Source organism: Furipterus horrens, unplaced genomic scaffold, assembly GCF_987537825.1.
Source record: "Furipterus horrens unplaced genomic scaffold, mFurHor1.1.pri manual_scaffold_3, whole genome shotgun sequence".
NCBI classification, from domain to species: domain Eukaryota; kingdom Metazoa; phylum Chordata; class Mammalia; order Chiroptera; family Furipteridae; genus Furipterus; species Furipterus horrens.
In genome coordinates this window covers 38,274,847-38,294,357 of record NW_028327173.1, presented here as the reverse complement: position 1 = coordinate 38,294,357, position 19,511 = coordinate 38,274,847, and the positions used below count along the sequence as shown (strand labels likewise).

The following is a 19,511-nucleotide window of genomic DNA, read 5'->3' as shown; positions in this document are numbered from 1 at the left end:
AAGTCCAGCTTGTCAGTTTATTAGTTAATGGAGAGCTTAGGTACAGAAACATACTCTTGGGTGGCAGCAACGTTGCTGGTGGAAGTGGAGTACTTGCCGTGTCACAAGGAAAGCACTCCGGGGGGCCTGCCAGGGAGCATGAGGTGTGGCGAGATTTATTTGGGCAGAAAGAGAAGGCTGCCTCTGTGTCCCTCCTCAGTCCATCCTGCCATGGAAAAAGTCCAACCACGTCTTCAGCAAGGTCAAAACTAAGGCCAGCGTCCAGAGTTTCTGTGCCATCGTTGGGGCATTAGCAGAGTCTCCGTCTCAGTTCCTATCCAGGTAGCTTAGCGCCGTTCCTGACTGTGCTGCTGTACCAAGCCTCCCACCTGGAGCCTGCATTTGGAGCCTGCACAGCCATTGGCCTCGTGGCTTTAGACCCACGTGGTTATTATGGCGAGAACACGCAAACAAGCAGGGCAAGCATGGGTCACCCAGTGAGAGAGAGAAGTCTTTGTATTCTGGGATTATATTATTTCCAGCTTGGGGAGGACTAGGCGCTTTTTCAAAATAACCAATCAACTTCCCAAGCTTTCACAGGCTCCTGATGGGTCCACCTCTGACCAATCTATTTACCTTTTCCAGGCTGGACTGACAGGCCCCTATTCTGGCCATCTTAGCAGTCCTACTGTGCACATGCTTACTTTCCCCCTTTATTATTCTACCCCTTCCCCAGTGGCCTGTGGGGGACACACCAGTGGCTCCCTGGCAAACATGTGAAGCTGTAACTTCCTGGCGAAGCAAGCAGGCTCGTGCTTCCCAGTTTTATTATGCTTAATAATGTCTGATTCCCTTTGCTTCCTCACTTTAATAGTATGTATCTACCTATGCTAACAGCAAGAGATCAGATTTCAACACATTTCCACCTCCAGACCATCTGTTTATATACCCTCAGCAAACAGGTCTGTGTGCTAGGAAAGGAATGCCTGAGTGATCAAAGAGAACAAAGGGACCAGACACTGGAGGACTTTGGCACTGGAGTGAGTTAAGAGATAGATAGCATTGAGGGCTTCTCACCCCAGAGGAAGGACTAGTAATTAGCCCAGAGCCTCAGTACACGTGTACACGTTCTAGAGCCCACCTGAAGGAAGAGGAGGAGGTCAACGGTGTGTGCTCACTCAGCTGTGAAGATGATCAGCTCCAGGACAGACTCATTTTTTCAAGAGGAAGTCAGCTGTATTCACACAGCCATGTTAACTTCTGCCCTGTGAGATGCAGGACAGTATATGTGTTTGGCTTTATGCTGTTAGATTGGTGGTGATTTGTTGCACAGCCATAAAAAACCAATACAGAGAAGGATCTGAAAGGGTGGGCTTGGAGGGAGTATTCTCAAAGAGCTTTCTTTAGAAACAGCGGCAGGGGTATTGTGCTACTTCCTTCACCTCACCTTCAAAGAACCCCCTGGCTGGTTTGGCTCAGTGGATTGAGCGTCGGCCCGCGAGCTAAGTGTCGCTGGTTCGATCTTCCAGTCAGGGCACATCAGAGAAGGAAAACTCTGATTCCAAAAAACCTCCGCTGCCTTGCGGCATACCTCTTCAGGGGAAAGGCTAAGGGAGTAAACCCCGACAGAAAATCCGGAGCCGGAGTCCCTAAGGCGGTTTGACGTTGTAGTCAACACCGGCAACTCCTGCGGCGCACCTGAAGCCAAGCTGTATTGACTCCGTCTTTCCCTTGGACCCTTCAGCTGCGAAGAGAGGGGGGGTCTGCTGCATGGGCAACAGCAGACCCTCCATATCACCCTGCCCAGGCTCTGTAGCTTCAGCTTCACTGGAGAGGACACTCCAGCGTCATCGCAAGATGTCGATTTAACACGGGAGGAGACAGATACCGTGTCACTCCCGAGTCGGACTGCACAACCATTCTCGGCGGTGCAGATAGACTCTTAAGAAGCTACACCATCGTCTCTCGAGACGGACGGCTGCCGACGACGACCTTCAAAGAGGAGGCCTTCTGGCGTCCTCTCAGCCCCCTGGAGTTTTTCTTGAGACACAGCAGCCTGTGGCCTGACTCTGAGCTGAAGGGCAGAAGAGGCTGTGGCAGGAGGTGAGCAGCAGGCAGCTCTGAAGACTCAGAATGTTCCTCAGCACCCCCGGGCCACAGTCGGAGCCTGCTGGAACCCTGATTGATAGGGGACACTCAAGAGTTAAAGATTTAGCTTCAGTCATAGTTGATAGGCTTAAGTGATTAATGCATGTGGAAAGCTGTTATTCCAGGAACTGGAATGCATGACCTAAGTGACCCCAGGAGGTGACAAGCAATTCAACCTTTGTGCTCCAGGGGGTCTGCAAGCAATGGCAACAAATCGGTATGTGAGGCATTTTGTTCCAGAGAGGAAACGTCTGTCATGCAGATAAAGAATTGTTGATCAGCAGATAAAGAAATACTAGGAAAATTCTCCCAGGTCTGCAGCTCTTATCTAATTAACCTTTTTCCAAACCCCATCCTTACCCTTTCCTTCTCCCTATAAAGAGGTCGGCTTGAGATGAGATGTTAAGACGGTTTTTGTGGTACATAATCCACTGTCTTCAGAGACGGAAAACTCTGACCCCAAAAAACCTCCGCTGCCTTGCGGCATACCTCTTCAGGGGTAAGGCTAAGGGAGTAAACCCCGACAGAAAATCCGGAGCCGGAGTCCCTAAGGCGGTTTGACGTTGTAGTCAACACCGGCAACTCCTGCGGCGCACCTGAAGCCAAGCTGTATTGACTCCGTCTTTCCCTTGGACCCTTCAGCTGCGAAGAGAGGGGGGGTCTGCTGCATGGGCAACAGCAGACCCTCCATATCACCCTGCCCAGGCTCTGTAGCTTCAGCTTCACTGGAGAGGACACTCCAGCGTCATCGCAAGATGTCGATTTAACACGGGAGGAGACAGATACCGTGTCACTCCCGAGTCGGACTGCACAGCCATTCTCGGCGGTGCAGATAGACTCTTAAGAAGCTACACCATCGTCTCTCGAGACGGACGGCTGCCGACGAACCCACTGTCTTCTCAGATCACCAGCATCTGAATAAAGCGCCCATAAAGATTCAATTCTTCTTTTTACTTACTGGTTCTGGTAGTGACAGGCAGCAGAAACGCAGACTTTTCTGGTCGCATGATGATCCCTGCAAGGGGCCCACCCAGGTGGTGACAGGCTCCAGCTGAGGACCTTTAGCTGCGAAGTGTGGGAAAACCAGAGTCTGAGGAAGAGCAGTAGCCAGAGAAAGAGAATGCTGGAAAGCACTCCAAAACTTTCAGATATAAGATAGAGCCTACCTTACAGGTAAGAGTCTGCTTTATGCTCCAGAGAAGGCAAAGCCAGCCTCAACCTTGTCAGTCAGGTAAAATCTTTCTTGTACTCTCCTTCCCTAGCCCTAGCCCTAGTCCTAGCCCCAGCAGAGGGGCCTCAGCAGTTAGCAAGCCTTATCATTTATTGAGCACATCATTTCACACATCGCACAACTCTCTCAGGAGGTCACTTTACAGATGAGGAAACTGAGGCACAGAGCTGTGAGGGGATTTGCCCATGATCCCATAGTCAGTAAGAGCAGCCCTGAGATTCAAGCCCTCCTCTTTCCAAAGTCAAGACCTTTGCTATGTTTATTGTGCTATAAACCCTCGGGAAGACAGGAGTGTGGAGGAGAATATGTGATGCAGACACTCAGTGAACAGCCTTTTACGTGTTAGGAAGCACAGCTGTGTATGAACTATCTCACTTCATCTTCATAGCATGATTATTATACTTTATATATATGTAATTATACTTCCTGATTTTTCTGATGAGGAACTTGAGGCCAAAGTTCTTTTTCTTTTCCATCCTCACCTGAGGATATGTTTTTATTGATTTTAGAGAAAGAGAAAGGGGGAAGGGAGAGGGGAGAGAGAGAGAGAGACATCAATCAGTTGCCTCCCATACATGCCCTGACTGGGGATCAAACCCGCAACCTAGGTATGTGCCCTGATCAGGGATCAAGTCCACAATCTTTTGGTGTATGGGATGATGATCCAAACAGCTGAGCCACCTGACCAGGGTGGATTAAGCTCTTTGCCACCTCTCTGATGCCACATTCTTCCCCTTGCTCTGGACTCTTTACCCTCAGCTCAGACAGCAGCAATGAAAGAAGCTTCTAGAAGGTAGAGGGAGCCAAGATAAACTGGAGAGATAGAGCAGATTTGGAGATACAAGATAAGTGGAACATCTGGGTAGAAATGGCATGAACAAAGCTTCTCAGATAAGAAAACCAGCACACAGAATATTGTGGAGTAGTCAGGCAGGAATGACCACGTGCCAATCACAAGGAGGCCCTCCATTTCTCCTGCCTAGTCTGGCCTCATCATTCTTGCGTGGACAATGACCGTACCTCCTACCAGGCATCCCTGAGCAATCCCACAGGATGCCAGATAAAAGCAGAGGCCACAGGGTCAGGCTGCCCGGGCTTGATCCCTGGCTCTGCTGGTTACTGAGTAACTCACTGCATTACCTCACTGCTCTGTGTCTCTGTCTCCTCACCTGTAATATGGGTGTTGATCACAGCCAGCACCTGCTGTGGTCTCACTCCGTGCCACCTACAGTGCTCAACACTTCGCGTGCACACAGGGCTTTTGTGTGGATAGGAGCCCATTCATGGGAAAGACTTGTAACAGTGCCTGGCACATAGTAAGTGCTCAGCAAATGTGAACCATTATTGTTTTTGAGGAGTCCAGCTCCAGGCCAGAAAGCTGTGCGACCTTTCAGGCTATGCCTTAGGCTGTTACAAAGCTTTAGGGTACAGGCCTCTGGGAAGGCTGCCCTCTCACACCAGACCACATGCACAGCGTGTGCACAGCATTCTCTGAGTGGAGTTACAGCCAAGGACTCAGAGCTCCCCACCCCCCGCCTGCAAATCTCTTCCACTTAGCTGCATCTCTATCCCAGCCCACCCCCATTTGGAGGCATCCCTCTGGGGGGCCTTCAGCATGTACCTCTGCTGAGACCTCCTTATCAGCATGGAGCTGGGGACATAGAAGACAGTTTTCTCCACTCTGAGGCAGTATTTGGGATTTTCCACCCCAGCCCTTCCTCTCTCCCTCTCCTGGGAGGAGCCTGTTGGTTGGGGATCCATCTCATCCTCCATGCCTTTGCTGATCCATCACTCCATGGAGGGAAATGGAACAGAGCTTAGCCCCTTGCGTATACTATCACAGTAAGTCATTAAAGGCTTGATGATTTCTTTCATTTAACTTGTATCTTAATCATCTACTCAGTTCTCTCCAGGCAAATGACAGTTATCAATAATAATACCCCCTGCCTCCACGCATTGTCCCCTCTGTCACCAAAATGAAACCCTCAGAGCACAAGGCCCACCCTGTCACTGGAGCTTAATGCCTTCTGACTCTGTTCCTAATGGCATAACGTTCGGACGTCTTCCTCAAGGCCACAGCTCAGCCCCTGTGGCCCTCCCCAGCCTCAACTCTGCACTTCTAGGCTCCCCTCCAGGGACCCTTGCTAGGTCTGCACACAGGAGGGCCCTCTGCCTAGCTGCTTTGTCTAGCTCCCACTTGTCTTTCAAAAACAATAGGCCTTTAATAAAAGGTAATAATAATAACTCGCATTTATTGAGCACTTAATACGCGCTAGGCACTGTGCTGAGCATTTCCACACATTATGTTATGTATTATCCCATTTTACAGATCAAGTCCACCTTAGACCTGCTCAACGCCACACAGGTTACAAGAGGAGGAACTAGAATTTGAACCCAGATATGTGTGTCTCCTGAACCGCTCAGCTCTTTTCCCAGTCAGAGCCTGAGCCTCAGGAAAAGGCATGTGGTGCCAATGAGTCAGCAGTATGGGTTGTGGAGGGTGAGACAGGAGGCAGCGAGGCCACTTCAGTAGCAGGGTGTCCTCCAAGCTTTACATGCCTGGTATTCTTTTGGTCTCACTTGTCCCTTATTACATTCTGAATTCCTGAGGGCAGAGCCGACTTCCATCCACTTTGTAGCCCCAAGCCCCCGGCCCAGGGTCCAGCACCCAGTAGCCGCTTGGGGAGGGAAGTAGAATGAATTGATTCAATGTGTTGTGTGCTTCCAAAACAGCATGCCCAGCACTGGGTCTGGCAGCACGTAGAGGGGCCTCGTGTCTGCGAGCTGACGGGCCCTCTGTAGTCACTGGGCTCCTCATAAATTCAAAACCTCCGAGAAGCCTTTACACCTGACTCCCTCCCTGTTTACTTCAGAAAATTAGCCCCCATTTATCTCATCTTCATGGACAACTGAACTGTCCCATTTCACCAGGTGCTTCTGGTTCTTCTCCGCTGGAACCTGATTAGACCGGCAGCTTATCCCCTGTGAACACACTGTGCCCTGGCAGCTCTCCAAGTGTGCTCTTTATCCGCATCACTCCTCTCTCTAACAGTAGCCCAAAGGTATCGATTTTAATCTCCATCTTCCAGAGGAGGAGACAGAGAGGAAGTGGGAGCAATTTGCCTAATAAGTGGAGGGACTATGATTAAAAGCCCGGGTCCTGTTGAGTCCAAAACATGAACTGTTTTTCATTTCTTATCACCTCAAAGAAGCCAAAAACGTATTTTTAGTTGAACCAGCATATATTTTATAATAAGGCCCTTCTGTGGGATGAGCATGAAAAGTATATAACAGCTTCATCCATTCTGTGTGTGTATTAGCTGCTATGCTCCAGGCTCTCTCTCCCATAGATGCTTGGCTTAATGACACAGTAGCTGCCCTCCAGGAATTAAGAATCTAGGGGTATGTTTTGCTAATTTGTAAATTAACATATTATGGAGTATATTAGACAAGTTCCAGTTATTTTAACAGAGAATTTAGTATACAAAAATGTAAGCTGAGTTAAAGTTGTTGTCTCAGTCACTGAAAAGTGAAGAAGAAAACACTTAGCTATCTGGGAGGGAGCCCATGCAAGAAGCTCCCTCACTCCTAGGGCTGGGGTGACAGGGGCAAAGGGAAGAGGTTGGAATTGTCACCAGATGGAAATGAGGCCCAGAGCGAGTCTGCCTTGGGCCGGCCTCTGGTGCGTGGGTTCTTGACTTCATGCAGGAAAGATTTCACAACACGAGTCAGGTGATTTTGAGAGTATGTTTACTGAAGCCGGGGACAGTGAAACAAGGAGGGTCTTAGGACAGAGAAGCAACAGGAGAGAGCCTAGGCAGGGCTGCTTTGGCTCCCTGGAAAAGTTACAGGGAAGAAGTGAGCCAGGGCAGGCTGCTGTTAGCTCAATGAAAAGACAGAGAAAAGGGGCCCTTAGGGGCAGGTTCAGGGGGTCGGCCCTGGACAAGCTGCCGCTGCCTGCTGCTCTCCTGGTTGCTAGTCTCACAGGGGCTGTTCGAGTTTAGGAGAAAGTTCACATCCGAGAATGAAAAGACGTGAGCGTGCTCCAGAAAGAGCCAGGGCTGGCATCCTTTGTCTTGAGGGCTTTCATGTCACTTTTGTAGCAGGAACACTGCAGGGTGGGGGGGTTCAGGGGAGGGTTTCAGCAGAATATTCATCAGTTTCCCAAGTGTGTTTCTAATAATATGTTCATGTACCAAAATGAGTGCATAGAAGGATGAGTGTGATTTTCTGGTGAGCTTTGCCCCTATCTTGGATTTGTTTGACTCTAATTGGGTTTTTTTCTTATTTATTCCCCTGACTTCATCTTCCTTGGGTTTGGCTGTCACTAAAGTGCTAACTGGGTCTCTGTCATCTATCTCCCTGACCAGGGCGACTTAAGTTATTTACTCTCTGGATAGGGAGGAGAGAAGTAAACTATTTGCTCTCAAGTGTCCTTGGTTAGGGGAGATGCAATCTTGTGATTTACTAGCTGGCTATAAATTGTTTGACTTGTCTGGCCCTATTTGTTGAACCATCTGCCTCAGTTTCCCTTTTCCCACTTGTCAAAATTCTCCTAACAGCTAACTACCCTGCCTCAGAATACTAAAAGTAAAAACTTGGGGGAGGGCCCTGCAACCTGGCACCCAGCTCTTGGAGAAGAGGTGCTGGTTACTGGTACTGGTGCCTGTGAGGCCAAGGCATGATGAAGACATTCTACAAGTACTTGGGAAACTACAAACTGGATCCATTTTCTTCCTACGGGAGAAAATGCTACTGAGACAGAAGTATTGCTGGGTGATGCTCTCAGGAAAAGGAAAACAGAAAAGAGGCCTCAGGAAGCAAAAAGGAAGAAATCCTTCTCCCCACCCCACCTCTAGCTGATGGCTGAGTAGTCTCTCTCCCCACCCCCTTTTCTCTCCCTCTCCTGTCTCGTTAGCATGTGCACAGATTCTAACATGGGGCCAGTGGGCTAAGAAGGAAAAAGTGTGGTTTGCACAGTCCCAGCTCCAGCATCCAAAGCCAAGTGTGGAAAGGTAGGATTGGAGCTGAGAGGCAGTTGCTTAACAACCGGCAACACAGCATAGGAGATGTCCAGTAGCACTGCATAGATAGATAGGGGCACCTTGGAATACAGGACAGAGAAGGGTCATGGAATGAGGGAGGAGAGAGCGGGACTGAGGGCAAAGGTGGAAAAACGATGGGAAGAGAGGGAGATAAACAGGAAGGGTGAGGTGGCCCCATCTTAGGTCACCTTGTGACTACTGGTTTGAGGAGCCTGTGTTTACCCAGAGAGCAAGGAGCTCTGGAGCTGGTTGAGCAAGGGCTGATAGGGAATTAGCTGGGTGTGCAGAAGGTTCACTTAGCTGGGGCAGGTTCATGCCACAGAGCTGAGGATCTCTGGGGTTGGCCTTGTGTTTTAAGCTGATTTATCACGTGATTATCAATGATCTAATTAAGACATATTTCCACACTTTGATCTGTCAACCCTGCCAACTCCACAGTGAGCTGAGCAAACCACTGTGCTACTGAAGAAAAGTAGGATTTGACCTGGGCAAAGGGCTGTGTCAGAAACATAAATAGGCCAGTTTTGGGGGAGATCAAAATGTTTAACAACTGAATAGGGTGATGGTTGCACAGCTCTGTAAATACACTAAAAAACCATAGAGCTGTACACCTTAAACAGACAACTGGTATGATATGTAAGTTCTATCTTAATAAAACTAATATGCAGCCTCCTGTGAAGCACCAAGCCAAGGGAAGCAATTGGTGTTTCCACAACAATGACAGAGCCCATTGTGCCTGGGAGCTCCGACACTCCCAAGCTGCCTGCACCCATCCTCTCTCGTGCCAACATCAGAACAGTGTCTCCCTCGCTCCTGCTGCGGTGCCAGGGCTGGCTGAGTTTTTGTTTCTATGGAACAGAGTTCTAATTACAGAACATCTGTCCTATTCACTGTGGCATCTGCATCTCCTAGCAGACCACCTCACGCATGATAGGTGCTCTGTAGATATTTGTTGAATAAATGAAAGCATGACTCAGCTGGAATGAACATTAAGGTTAATTAATATCACTAACTTTAAGGATAAAAGCACTGATGCTTAGAGAGGTTAAGCAAACTGAGACCACTTAGCTAGTAAGAGACAGAAAGTTTGTTTCAACACGTATTTATTGAGCGTCTGTATATAAAGAACTGTTCTAATCACTGTGGGTGATAGGAACATGGTGAAGATGCAGTCCCTGCTCTTCACAAACAGGGGCTGTAAGTCATGACACGTGCGCCGGGGAGAAGGGAAATGGATGCTGGAACCACGGGACTTCTGTCTCCTACTCTCCTTTAGTCTTCACAGATTCCATATGAGGGGGATTTTATCACCAATTTGCACATAAGGAAATTTAATCTCAGGGACATGATACACTAATTAGAGGGAGACTCAGAATTTAAACCCAGGTCTATCTGGTGGCAAAATCTACATTCTTTTTCTAATATTTGTATGATTCAAAACAGAAAGGCCAAATGAGTTCAAAAATAAGAATTCAGCAAATAAAGGCTGAATGAGTTCAAAAGAAGAAGGTGCCCATGCTCTTTGCAAGTTGTAGGAAGTGTTTCATGAGAGAAATAGCACTGGGTCATTGGAAAAATTTTGACAGAGAGCCATGGGGCAGACAGAGAGTGAGGTGGAAACGGTGGCCATTACAGACAGAATAAATGCAAGAGGAACTTCATGTCTGAAGAAAATCCCCTATCTTGGTTCAGCTGGAACCAGAGTCCATGTGGGACAACAGTGGGAAAAAGGAGGGAAGGGGAATTTAGGACCGTATCAAATACAGACCCTTGAAAGCCTGGAAGAGAAACTTGAACTTAATCTGAAGGTGGTGTTTCAGCAGGGAGACAACACCACAATCGGAACTGACCTTTAGGAACGTTACCTTTTTAGCATATGTAGGCTGGCTTCTGTGAGTCAGAAGCTGGAGAGAGAAAATCAGTTAGGAAGTTGCTGAAATAGTCCAGGTTCAGGAACAGGTGAGTGTGCAGCGGAGCTGGAAAGGAGACCCTGATTTATACTGCTATAATGCACACGTATCTGGATTCAACTCATCTGTATTATAATTATATAATTGCTGAGTACAACTATTCAGTAATAATAACAGAGATACTTACCAAGTACTCACTATGTACTGGGCACTTTGCTAAGTGCTTTATCAGCACTAATTTATCACTACTCATAACAGCCCTATGATGTGGAGGTTATTATTACCCCCATTGTACATGGAAATTAAGGTTTAGAGAGAATAGGAAACACATCCAAGGTTGTATACTTAGGAACTGCAGACTACAGAACTCCACCCAGATTTTTGGATTCCAGAGGCCACACTCTTCCCAACATGTTGCTTACTCAGCCCTCATGGCCATCTCTTCCTGGCTCAACCTTCCCTAAAGTAATAAGATTTTGATGGAAATTTAAGGGCAGCCTGGCATAGTGGAAAGAGCATGAGACTTGGAGCAATATGCACCTGAGTGTGGAATCCTGGCCCAGCTACTTAACAACTGTTACTTGACCTCCCTAAACTTATTTTCTTTCTGTAAAATGGAGATATAGGACCAACTTCCCAGGGTTGTTGAGAAGATTAAAAGTGGGAAAAATGGAATACCCCTAGGCAGTGCATGGCAAATGGTCACAAGTATTCAATAAATGATAGTTGATAATAATAATAATAATAATAATAATAATAATAATAATAATAATAGGCATCCGCTGAGAGTGATCAGACTGAAGGAGGACTAGAGATCAAGCCTCAAGAGAGCTGAGCTTACTTGGAGAAGGGAGCTCTAATAGTCACCTTCAAATATATGCAGTGTGGTCAAGTGAGCTTAGACAGAGAGGACTCATTCTATGTGGCTCAAGAGAACAGAACTGGGTCCAAGGAGGCTAGTCTAGGAGGAGTTTCTAACCACCAAAGGTGACCTCAGTGGAACAAACTTTGTGAAGTGGCGGGATCCTGTTATTGGAAGTTTTCCAGAGGAGGTGGGAACAATCCATCTAGAAGGGATGCCTTCTAACAGTGGCTCTCAGACTTGGGTGTGTCGGAATCACATGAGGGCCGGTTAAAACACTGATTGTTGAGCCCACATCCAGGATGTTTGCTTCATCAAGCAGGGGAGGGGAAGGGGGAGCTGAGAGTTTGCACCTCTGAGCAGTTCCCAGGAGATGATGATGCTGATGATGCTGGCGGGGGACCGGGGACGGGGGTGGGGGTGGGGGGGACACATTTTGAGAACCATTACTTTAGAAAGCAGAACTTTCTGAATTCCAGGCCGATTTGGTTGGTCTGTAACAACGCTTCCAGAAGTTACAACAAAGTCAGAAAAGCTATGAAATGCATCAGGTGTTTCACAGTGCTAAATGTGTTCAGTTCGAAGGATTGTCCTTTATTCTGAGGCTGTGACCCTCTGACTTTTTCTGACATTAAAATTCCCTTTCTTTCGAGAAAAGATTATGATGGTGGGTGGTGATTCTTTTGTTAGTTTGTTTCTTGTTTTCTTTACATGGCAAAATAACAAGTTGGCAACCCTGGAATGGTCCTCAATTTTAAAAAATCTTTTTGGTCCATGTACTTCTTAAATTGAGAACACACTGCTCCTGGGCATGTAAGAGTTTAGCCTATGTGGTTTCCCTTCCAAAGTTAAGCTCAGGTGTCTTTTAAAAAGGCATTGCACACCTCTTTGCCTGCCTGAACAGCTTCCTTGGAACATATCTGACCTTTCATTGATGCTTCAAGTGATCATTACGCACATCTATTACTATAAAGAGTTGTCAAACCCACAACCATGCCCTCTGAGAAACTACAGAGAAAGGACTCTTTGTCCCTCAGTAAAGACCGAGGCTGCTTTCCTGTTGATGTGTAGCTATCCTGCTGCCTCTGCAGTTCCCTCTCTCCCCATCAGCTGTCCTTTTTCCAGGTGTCAACTTGTTCCTTTACGCACCACCCCAGAACGTCAGGCGACCAAGCTTATTAAATCAGTGGTTTGATTTTACACATCAATTTAAGTCAATAGTTTGTGACTTTGAGACCATTTACCTCTGCCAGAGAATGAGGACATAGGCTCAGTAAATGACCAAAGACATTTTCCACCATTCTGCTGAGAAATGGTAATGATACATAATACTCACTGGAAAATTACCATGTGCCAAAACTTATCTAGAGTGTGTAAGTAACTTGCCCAAGGTTAATAACATGAAAGAGTCAGGTTTCAAACAAGAACTATCTGAATGCAATTGTTACGGCTAACCTTTACTCTACTTGGCTTCACCAGTATTTTTTTAAAGATGTTATTTATTTATTTTTAAAGAGAGGGGAAGGGAGAGAGAGAAACATTGATGTGTAAGAGAAACAGCGATTGATTGCCTCTCGCACACTCTCAGCCGGTGACCTGGCCTGAAGCCCAGGCATGTGCCCTGACTGGGAATTGAACCAGTGACCTTTCAGTTTGCAGGCTGGTGTTCAATCCACTGAGTCATACCAGCCAGGGCTTTATTAGTATCTTTAATAGTGAGCTGATGGAAGTTTGATCACTAAACAAATGAAGATATATAGATGCTTTTGTTTGTATATGATGCCTTTCACCAATAGTTTTTTAAGGGCTGTTCTGACTTTTTCAGAAGAAACTGAAATTATTCTGATTGAAGAATCAAGCTGGAGACCAGTTGACTTTGGGACTGGGCACACAGATTAAAAATATTAAAACAGATAAATAACAGGGTCACAAGCTAATGCATGGGAGCTTTATGATCACTCTGTTCAATAGATATTTTATGGTTTATTAACTGATTTTTAAGTACATGAGTGTTGCAATCAAGAACATGAGTCAGAAAGTTGGTGGCTCACCTGAGCACAGAGGAATTGCAAGGACTGCCCTTGGAAATGATGGTAAAGTGTGAAAACGTCCTGGGCTGACACAGCTAACAACAGAAATGACAGTACCCCTGATTCCTGTTGACTGCCTCTCCATCGATCAATCGATTGATCACCAGGACTGTTCAGTCAGAAACAGTCACTTCAATCTTTCCTATTCCGGAAGCACTGAGAACTGGACATGATGGCAGACTGGAAAGAGTGGCAGCTGGATTTCCTTTACGGTGTTCTGGTCTTCAGCAAACTACGTACATGTGCGCTGTGAGAGATACTGACAGGCCAAAGGGCACAGCCAGCTGCAGTGTCTGACATTCCTACCACCTGAGCAAACATGAGAGACCATGTTGTTAGTAAGAGCGCGGGAAAATTGCTCTTCTTATATCCTGTGAGTAAGGTTGTTGGGAGAGCAATTTGGCGTGGATTTTAAAATATAAAAAAATTTTAAAAGATTTCATAAGTTCAGAAACATGTGTGATCATGAAAATTTGTTGGAACTTTGCTCATTGTAATAAAATTTTGGAAACAAATGTCCTGCAATAGAGGACTGATTGAATAAATTAAGCTACATACATGCATGCACTATGCACACACACAAACATACACATTGGAACACAAATAACAACAAAAAAGAATCCATTAAACATGTCAATAGCATATGGTTAACTTTTTAAAAAGTAAATTGTAAAGCCTATGTTGAGTTGACCTTGTTCTGTAAAATTATATATGTATACGTATGTAGACCTACAGATATGTCCAGAAGGATAGTCATGAATATGTGAACCTCAGTTATCTCTGGATGATTAAATTGGAAATGATTTTTTACTTTCTTCTCTGTATTTTCCTGTATAGTTTAAGTTGTTTGTTGGCAAAAGCAAGAAAGCTATTTTACATAAAAATATAATAACTTATAGCTGTTATTAATCACTTTAAAAAAAATATTGCTCCAAGACAGCCACGCTTTAGTAAGGGCTAATTTGTCAGATTCATTCATTAACATCTTGGAAAGAAGACAACAGCGCCCCAGAGGGGAAGGAAACAGGAAATCAGCTCTCATTGCTGGTCTACTGCTCACCCCTGAGGATGTGCAATTGTTATTTCCTTGTACCAGACCCAATGAACTCTGACTTATTGTATCGGTCAGTTCAGCGTGCTGTAACAGAATACCATAGATGGGGTAGCTTAAACAACAGACATTTATTTCTCAGAGTTACGGAGGCTGGAAGTCTGAGATCAGGGAGTCCTCCTCTTGGTTCATAGATGGCTGCCTTCTCACTGTATCCTCACATGGTGGAGAGAAAGAGTTCTCATCCCTTTATCTCCTTATAATCTCACCACGGGGGCTCTACCCTCACAACTGCATCTAACCCCATTTACCTCCCAAAGGCCCCATCTCCTAACACCATCATATTGGGGATTAGGATATCAAAAGATAATATAAACGAAGCCACTTTAAAATTGAGCTGGAGCTGCCATCTTAGAGGAACTTCCTTGCATGTCTTGTGCCTCAAAGCTTTGGGTGTTAAAACAGGGCAGAATAACCTTTGGACTGGATCTAAGCAGCCTGGTGCCTTGAGAAAGGACTGTTTTCAAAGATAACAAAAAAGCAGTTACTATAGTGGATTGAAAATTTAAAACAGCATTTAGAATTAACATCTATGTTACATTGGCTGCATGGTAGAAATGCCTTCCTTCTATCGATGTAGTTAGTTGTTCACCTTCCCCTTCTCATAAATTGCCTTTGTCTATTAATCAGAACACTATTTGGGCTTCTGCCTAAATCAGTATCCCGAATAGCTGTTCTTACTGAACTCAGATAAACACTTGTTGCTTCTCACTTTAGGCGGACTTAAAATTTTTTAAGCTAACATGGGTTTCAACATATGAATTTGGGGGATACAAACGTTCAGTTCATTACACTTATCTTTGCTCCTACTCTATCCCAACTATATCCTCTACCTTGCTGGTAAACAACCCCATCTGCCTTGTCATCCCAGCAAAACACCCAGAAATCATCCTGGACTCCTCTTCCACTTTTCCCTACTTTCTCCAATCTCTCTCAAACCTTTCTTCTCCCTGCCGGTTCTACTGGTACTACCTTAGTTTTGTAATCTCATCGCTTCTCACCTGGTTTTTGCCATGACCTCCTATCCGTGTCCTCAGTTCTGCTCAGATTCATTTTCCTTTCTGCAACCAGAGCAATCTTTTCAAATGTAGGGGTGAAAAAGGCTCTCTCTCTTCTAAACTTTGCTAGTGTTTCCCCATTGTCTATAGAGTATAAATTCCTTTCGGTTGCCCAAATATCACATCTCCTCTCCGCCTCTGGGCTTTAGCGCATGGTATTCCTCTCCAGGAATGCTCTCATTCCTTTATACCAAATGCTTCACCTGGCTAACTCCTGTTCATTTTGTGGTGTCTCTGCTTAGTTAGCAATTCCTCTAAGAAGTCTTCCTGGGCCCTATGTGTGCGTGTTGTGTGTGTGTGTGTGTTCATGCGCTTTCACAGTACCCTATAATTCCTTATTAGAGTACTTAACACATTGATTTATCATTACTTAACTGATTTGTCTAGGTTTCCCATAATGATCTATCAGGGCAAGGACTGTGTCTATAGTTCACTACTGTATCCCCATTACTTTGCACAATTCCTGCACATCAATAATCACTGAATGGGTATGCTGCAGATACAGTTAATTTCCATCTAAAATTGATTCTCCTTCTTCTGCTGAATGTTGCTATATTTGATGGAACACTGGAACGGGAGGCCACTCTGGTCGCCGTCAGGGAAACTAATCTGGGAAACACAGAAGATAGGAAGAACTGGGTCTGTCAAGATGTCATTCAGTTAATGAATGACCAACTCTGGGTCACCCTACATTCAGACTTCTTGTTACATGGGAAAATAATCATCCTTGTTGTGGCTCTTTAGTTACATGCAGCCAAATCATCACAAGCGAGGGATTGAGTAAATGAATGAATGAATGAATCAATGAGTCCATCCACTAGCATAATAAAGTCAACTCCCCTGAAATTGAGTTAATGTCTTGTTTTGGAGATTTCAAAAACTGCTTACTGTTCTTAAAAGACTCACGGTAGTAAGACAATAAAATCTTTTTTTAATATTTTATTATTGATTTATCTTTTAGAGAGAGAGAGAGAGACATCGATTTGTTGTTGCACTTATTTATGAATTCATTGGCTGATTTTTGTATGTGCCTTGACGGGGTATTGAACCCACAACCTTGGCTTATCACGATGACACTCTAACTCAGCTATCTGGACAGGGAAAGATAAATAAAATCTTGATTATCAGGAAGCTTAGCGTATTATAGTTTTCTGAGTAAATTTGGCTTTTAGGTGAAAACTGCACTTTGCAAGGGAAAAGAATCTCTTACTAGGGCTTTGTTTTTTTTTAAGGTAATATTTTAGAGAAGTTTCAGAGTCAATACACATTCAGTCCAATCTCCTAAATGTTAGCATGCATGGGTATAACTTGGAGACCTTTTTAAAAAGAGCCAATTCCTGAGTTCACCTGTAGAGATTTAGATTCATTGAGATGAGGTGGAGTCCAGGAGTCTGCATTTTAGCCAGCATTCTGATGTGGCTGGTCTGCACACCACACACACTTCAAGAAACCCTGTTCTAAAACTTCTGCTTTATATCAATGGAACTGAACCATGAGAAACAGTGTTTCAAAAAATAATGGAGGGAGCAGGTTCAATTGATAGAAAGGTCAGAAGATGGGAGCCATATCTTGGCTTCTCTATTCACCAGAATAAGACAGTAATTGGGCACATCACTTAAGCTCTCTACATCTGAATGTCCCCATTTATTAAAAACAACACAGATTAATGGTTCCCTGCATCATCACCCCCAGACTGACTGTAAAGACCAAATGATTTCAGTAGATGTGCTGTACAAATATAAGAAAATGTTCTTTGTTAGAACCCTCATGTTTATTGAGATCCATAATAAAAAATTATTTGTGTTCATTAGACTCTATTCATTAAGAAAATAGTGGAGACTCACATTTTTGAAAAATTGCTACATGGTCAAACTGTAAAGGAGGTTTTGCTTAATTTCAAGTTAACCTGAGAACTTGTTAATCAGAACATCGTATTTCTAAGCATTCTGAGTTTTCATGTAAATAATGTACAATTGTTAACAATACCTGCATTTATTAGTAGACTCCCTGTCAAAGGAAGCTTCCTTGACTTGGGCAAAAATTAATGGCCCAACAACCCACAGAATGGAAGACAATATTTGCAAATTATGTATCTGATACAGGATTAATACCCAGAATATATCGAGACCTTCTAAAGCTCAAAACAACAACAAAACCCACCTGGTTCAAAAATGGACAAAGGATTTCTATTGATATTTCTCCAGAGAAGATATATGATTGGCCAAAAAGCACATGAAAACATGTTCAACATCACTAGTCATTGGAAAAATGCAAATCAAAACTACAATGAGATATCACCTCATACTCATTAGGATGGCTACTACTAAAAACGGCAGAAAACAACAAGTGTTGGCAAAGATGTGGAGAAATGTGAGCCCCTGTGCACTGCTGATGGGAATATAAAATGATACAGTCACTGTGGAAAACAGTAAGGCAGTTCCTCAAAAATTAAACATAGAATTACTATATGATCCAGCAATTCCACTTCTGGGTATAGAATTGAAAGTGGAGTCCTGGAAAGATATTTGAACTTCCATGTTCATAGCAGCGTTATTCACAGTAGCTGAAAAATAGAAGTAACCCAAATGTCTATTAATGGAGGACTGGATAAGCAAAATGTAGTACATAAAATGGAATACCATTCAGCCTTAAAAAGGAAGGGAATTCAGCCCTGGCTGGAGTAGCTCAGAGGATTGAGTGCCAGCATGCAAACCAAAGAGTCACCGGTTCAGTTCCCAGTCAGGGCACATGCCTGGGTTGCAGACCAGGTCCCCTGCTGGGGGGCACGTGAGAGGCAACCACACTTTGATGTTTCTCTCCTTCTCTTTTTCCCTCTCTTCCCCTCTCTCTAAAAGTAAATAAATAAAATCTTTTTTTTTTTTTTTATAATGGAAGGAAATTCTGCAATATACTATAACAAGGATAAACCTTGAGGACATTATGGTAAGCGAATAGGACAGTCACAAAAAGCCAAATACTGTGCAATTCCACTTTTATGAGATATTTAGAGTAGTACAAATCAGAGGCACAAAATAGAATAGTGGTTGCCAGGGGCTGGGGGGAGGGGAGAATGTGGAATTACTGTTTAGTGAGTACAGACTTTCAGTTTACAAGGAAAGAGTTATGGGAATGGGTAGTGGTGATGGCTGCACAATAATGTGAACATGTTTAACACCACTGAACCATACACTTAAAAATAGTTAAGATGGTAATTGTCATGTTATGTGTATTTTACCACAATAAAAAACATTTTTTTAAAAACATTTACTTTGCCTGTGACCATGGGTGAGATTCAAGGCCCAGAGCCACCAGGAGCCTCAGCTCACCGCCCACTCGGGGTGGGGAGGTGAAACCCAGGCCCCAACGCGCATTAAAAAATAATAATAATTAATGGGGCCAAGATTACATACTGCATGATTCCATTCATATGACCTTCTGGAAAAGATAAAACTATAGTATAAGAACAGAGTAATGGCTGCCAGGGGAGAGAGGAGGGGAATGGGTGTGACTACAAAAGGGTTCAGGAGGGAGTTTTGGGGGAGGTGGAACTATTCTTTACCCTCATTGTGTTGGTGGTCAAAAGAACCCTTGCATGTACTAACATTTATACACTATACACAAAGATAAACACTTCTACTATATGTTAACTTAAAAATAAAATGAATTAATTTACCCAACTCATAGTAACTGTTTTCCTTGCCTAGATAATAGCAACCCAAATAGCTGGAGTTTGTGGAGAGAGAAAAGAATAACGAGAGGCACAAAACAGGCAGGAAGGGAGAATGAGAACATGCATGCTGCCTAAAAATTGTTCTGAGTACTTTTTTATTCCTTCTCTTTTTAGAGAGTTGTCCCCTAAAGATTAGTCTTATGTATTTCTTGCGGCTTTCTCTTCCTTTTTCCAAGTGTAAAACTATTCTGATTACCAGTAATTTGTTGTTTCTCTTACAAGGCACTAAACACCTTGGTCCAATGTTAATTTTTAGGGTGAACTTTACTTTCCAGATTACCTCATTCCCCAACAATACTCAGGGTGGTTGAGCCTTCAAAGCAAAGCCCTCTCTAACAGCTCCAACA

The 19,511-nt window shown here is 44.4% G+C and overlaps 1 non-coding gene across 1 annotated transcript; it reads left to right on the top strand.

Annotated features, from left to right (window-relative positions):
- Positions 1 to 18,682: 18,682 nt before the first annotated feature.
- Positions 18,683 to 18,803, top strand: LOC150014961 (small nucleolar RNA ACA64). Its single transcript, XR_016510141.1, has one exon. It is a non-coding gene; the product is annotated as a small nucleolar RNA ACA64 (small nucleolar RNA).
- Positions 18,804 to 19,511: the final 708 nt, after the last annotated feature.